Here is a 5269-nt window from a genome sequence, read left to right as displayed (position 1 = left end):
ATCGCACTCCTTTGTCCACCAAGGTACAATCTTCTTTTCCCCTCTACCTTCTTGCCTCTTTATCACCCTGCTTGCCTCCTCTAAAACTGCCTTACAAATAGAATAATTTAACTCATCCACCCCCACATTCATATCAATCTTTTGCATTTCTTGATCACTAAATATTCTAAATGTATCCCAATCAGCATCACTAAAACACCACTTCTTCACCCGCCTTATTTCCTGTTTCTCTATACTCAACTCAATCACTGTCATTATAGGATAATGGTCACTGCCTACAGTTGTCTCTTTCAGTACCGGCCATGAACAAATACCTACCAATGAGTCTGACACTAATGTAAGGTCAATTGCTGAATCTGCTCCTGTTCTAACATTCACTCTTGTGCCACTTCCATCATTTAAACACACATAATTCTTTATCTCCATCAATTCCTCAATCACTGCTCCATTCTGATCATTACCTTTACCCCATAATGTGCTGTGTGCATTAAAGTCCCCACACCAAATTACTTTTCCCCTTAAATATGTATCATGTTCATCCACTGATATCAGTTTGTTAGCTGGATTGTAAAAATTGATCACTCTGATGCTGCCATTTCCTCCCCACACTTCAAGTATAATATATTCTAACTGTGTTCCTAAAGCTACAACGCAATATTGGATCCCTTGTTTCACAAATGTTGCACATCCTCCTCCATTACCCTTCTTTCTATCTCTGCGGACACTAATATAACCTTTAATAACAAAATCTAAAGTAGGTTTGAGCCAGGTCTCCTGAATACAGATTATGTCTGGTTTCTTTTTGCATTTTTTGATGAATCCTTTAAATTCATGTCCATTTGCACTCAAACTTCTGGCGTTCCACTGTAAAATAATCGTATTATACTCTCCCCTGGTCCTCCTGCTTTCCCCTGCTCTCCAAGTCTTTTATTGATATGTTCCCAAGATACATCTTTAATGCCAAAGAACCTCTCTGCTTCTTTTACTATTATTTTAATTTTCTCTGTTTTGTGTTTCACTTGATCTGTGCAATTTATGACATAGGCATTAAACAAAATCATCTTCTCCACTATCAGTTCTGTAGGAGCTCCTTGTGTTTGTACTAATTCTGACATTGATGGTTGAACCTTTCCTGTCTCGTCCTTTGCCTTCTCTATCCTTTTGACAGCCTCAGCGTAACTTATGTTGCGAGCTACTTTGACTTTCTCAACCTCCATAGCCTTCTTCCTTACTTCACATCCCCCATAACTCACCCTGTGCTGCCCCCCACAGTTACTTATATTTATCTTGTACACTATCCCCACATTCGTCATATCGGTGTTCCCCTCCACACTTGGGGCACCTCTATTTCCCTTTGCAAACTGCAGCAATGTGTCCGTATCTTTGGCATTTATAGCACCTGAGGGGCGGTGGCACGTATGGTCTAACAGGAAAGCTCATGCAACCTATTTTACTTCTCTCTGGCAGGACTGCCTCCTGAAATTCCAATAATACCGACAAACTATTCACCCTCTCCCCATTAATTGTTTTTAACAGTCTTTTTACTTTGCTGACCTCACCACCATTAATACATCGCTTCAGCTTCTCCAGGTCCTCTTCTACAGGGATACCTGTAATCACCCCCCGTGTCACTTTGTTTTCTCCTAAGATCTTTTTGTCTCCTACAGTCTTCTTACAAATGCTTTCAGCATTCACCACTTTATTTTTTTGTTCTTCTGTCTTAACTACTATTAAGTTTCCATCCCTGAGAATTTTAGCCAGCTGAACTTCTCCAAACTTCTTTTCAGTTCTCTAGACAACGCTGTCGGGCTTAGCTGCACATCCTCATCTTCCTTCCTGAACTTTAGAATTATCTTGAATTCCTCCCTCACCGTTTTCTTCCAGACAACCCTGGACCCCTCTTCCGAACTGTTCTCCTCCAAGCTCTGTTTAGTAGTCTGTGTCCCAAACAAACTTGCCTCCTCTCTCCTGCTTCTCCCTCTTCCTGATCTTCCCCCGTCAGCAACTGGAGTCCATTCACCAAAATCCATATCATCATCCTCATCCACCTGAGACGCCATTCCAGCCAGTCACATACCAGTTTATGCCAACCGCCAAAATTCGTGATCCAAATCCGTAGCCAAAGTAAAAACAAAACAACTCACTTAAACTATATGGTGCATCTGCCGTCAAATTTCCCGCCGTCCTTCCTCGTTCCTGCCAAAATGCTGGGTTGGCACGTGAAAGGGCATTTATTCTTCCAGGACCTGAAGCTCAGTAAAGCACCCTTCGTCTCCAGTTTCCCGCGCCATGCTTTCTCGTTTGTCTACTCCAGCGCTGATAATTGCCTTCTGTCTTGTGTCAATTATGTAAAAGATGGATTTAATGCAAGATGACCATTCAAACAGCAGTCGCTTTCTCAAACATCAGATATGTATCGGATTCAGTACCACATGCGAAAGTGAACTAGGTCGGATTTGAAGATATTCAATTTGTGCGGTTCAAACTGTCATACCATGATTGGATATGAGTTGCTAGGGTCAAAAAAGTCGGATTTGATGCACTTTCGCCTGCAGTGTGAACGTAGCCTTAGTCTTGCTGTTCAGTGGTGGCTCAATACCATTGTATGTTTGTGTCTGTTGTGATATTTCCGTCCCATGAACCCGGGACGGAGATTTCTTTCAATTTGGTGTCAGAAGTGGGATCCGCTGACGAAGGTAAATACACGTCTTTAATATTTATATGAGACTGTATTATACCTCTCTCAGTGATTGATCTATAATGAAACGGGATATGCTGACGAAGTTTCACTTAGTGATCCAAAGAGATACACTGACGACTTCCTTAGTCCCCGAATAAAGTAAATTAAAAGCAGAAAGACACAGGAAGTTGCCTGTTGTATTGCGAGAAGCTGCTCATTAAGTGAGAAGTTGCTCACCCAAACAAAAATTGCTAGCAATAAATTTAAAGTGACCTCAGCTGTGCCGCAGCAAAATACTAACATAAATCCTTCAAGCGTGTAAACCCCTCTGGAAATCACTGAACATGGGTCAGAATAATTAAAAAAACTCAGACAGGTCCGAAAAAAAAAAAATCGAAATTAACTGTAAAACCAAAAAAAATAAAATATAAAATCACAAATAACGGCTCAGTACAGCTCCCACTTCCGGTTACGTGTAACCCACGTCCGCGAATCAGTGAAGACTTCCATGATTACGTATCCAGAACATGCGGAAGTACTTACGTGACTGACTTTGTTTACAACTTAAGAACTGTAAGTTCAATGCATTCTAATTTATTTCCGGAACCCTATCCCGAACAATTATCGCCAGAAAACAGGTCAGTAAAACTGAAGGCTAGTGCAGACCTTTTTCCTACTACCACAAAAGCTAAAAGTGTTAAGATGATGTTGAATTTTGATGTTGAAGGCTCAGAGGAAAGTGAGAAACTAATGTATGCAGGATCATCCGCTCCAGCACAGCCAGGAAGTTTCAGAGGACGGAAAGATAAGAATAGAGACGTATGTTTTTATTGTGGAAAAATAGGACACTGGAGGAGGGAATGCAAATCAGCAGCACATAGGTCTCAACCACAAAACACAGGACCAGTTCCTGCCACTAGGCGTCAGCAGAGCTCTTCCAGTCAAGGTAACTGGCAACAACGGGAAGCATGCAATAATGGCCCCACATCTAGGCAGCCTTACAACCCGAATTTTAACCCACAAGGTAGACAAGCTAGAGGTGCAAATTTAGCTCAGTTTTCCAGCAGCCGCAGACACCCAGAGCAAAAATGAATTTGTGTATTTCATTTAACACAAAGGGTGAAATGTTTGCTGACACTGATAACAGCTATGTTTTTTCTTTGCTATGCACCGACATGATGGAGAAGGAACAGCCTCTGTGTCAGCTGGACGCCTCAGCAGAGAATGAACTCAACATCCTTTTTGTCCGGTACTCTATGTCACACACTGTGCCAAAAAAAAACGTGTACAGACGCCACTACCAGGTAATCCCATGACTGGGAGCCACACTTTTGTCTCTCTCACACTGTTCAACAACATGATAACTGCTCACACCAGTGATTTATTGACTGCACACCTTATCACGCACAGCTGAAAAACAACAAGCCAGTATATGTCAAGCAATGTCCCATTTCTGCCGAAAAAGCCTCAGCCCTAGATGTCATCATAGGAGATTTATTGACTACAGGAGTAATAAAGCCCACAGTATCTCCATATAATACTCCTGTCAATCCTGTGCCAAAGCCTAACAAACCTGGCGTATGGCGTTTCATACAAGACTTAAGGCAAATTAATGCAGTCATTATGCCTCTGCCACCTCTCAGACGTCCCCAGCATATTGACATCTATTCCATCCACGGCTACACACTTTACCGTGGTGGACCTGTGTTCCGCCTTTTTCTCAATACCTGTGCATGAAGACACACAGCCGTTATTTGCATTCACACATAGAAATAAGCAGTACACTTGGACTCGTTTGCCCCAAGGCATGATAGACAGCCCTGCGGCTTTCTCAATGGTGGTCCGTGCTACCCTGGACAGCTTCACTCCTCCGGAGGGCTGTACTGGATGACCTCCTCCTCTGTGCTCCGAGTGAGGAACTATGTCAAACTGCTACACACATGCTTCTCCAGCACCTCCAACAGACTGGCCACAAAGCATCAGCAAAGAAAATGCAGTACTGTCAGACTTCTGTTCAATATTTGGGATTCACACTGTCTCACGGAAAACGTTCCATGACTGCAGACAGGGTCAAAGCTGTGACCTCCGTCCCTCGGCCCACTACACAGAAGGAAATGTTGTCCTTCTTAGGCATGGTGAACTATTGCAGACAGTGGATACCAGACTGTTCTTTTCATGACCACATTCTGCGTGACTGTTGTAAAAAAGACAAGCCTCCTCGAATACTGTGATCCACAGAAATGACTGCCTCTTTCAATGCATTAAAGGGAGTGCTGACCTCCGCCACTCAAAGGTGCTGCCTGTGGGGATGCCGGCCTGCCTGAGAGCAGTAGCAGCTTGCTCTATCATGATAAGGGACTGCGAGAAGCTCACACTCTCACATGACACTATTCTACACACCAATCATCAGGTCACGACCATTCTAGCAAACATAACTACACAACATATGCAAATCTCACTATAAAAGCAAGCAGCACACCCAATTCGCCAGCACATTTATTGATCCTATGCTGTGTTCTTCTGACCGACAGGATGGCTCAGACAGGCTTGATGTTCATGACTGCATGACACGTATACAGGAATCCACAG

The sequence above is a fragment of the Simochromis diagramma genome, unplaced genomic scaffold, assembly GCF_900408965.1.
Source record: "Simochromis diagramma unplaced genomic scaffold, fSimDia1.1 OVJJ01000222.1, whole genome shotgun sequence".
NCBI lineage: Eukaryota > Metazoa > Chordata > Actinopteri > Cichliformes > Cichlidae > Simochromis > Simochromis diagramma.
The sequence above is the reverse complement of the archived record's forward strand: the minus strand, read 5'-3'. Positions refer to the sequence as shown.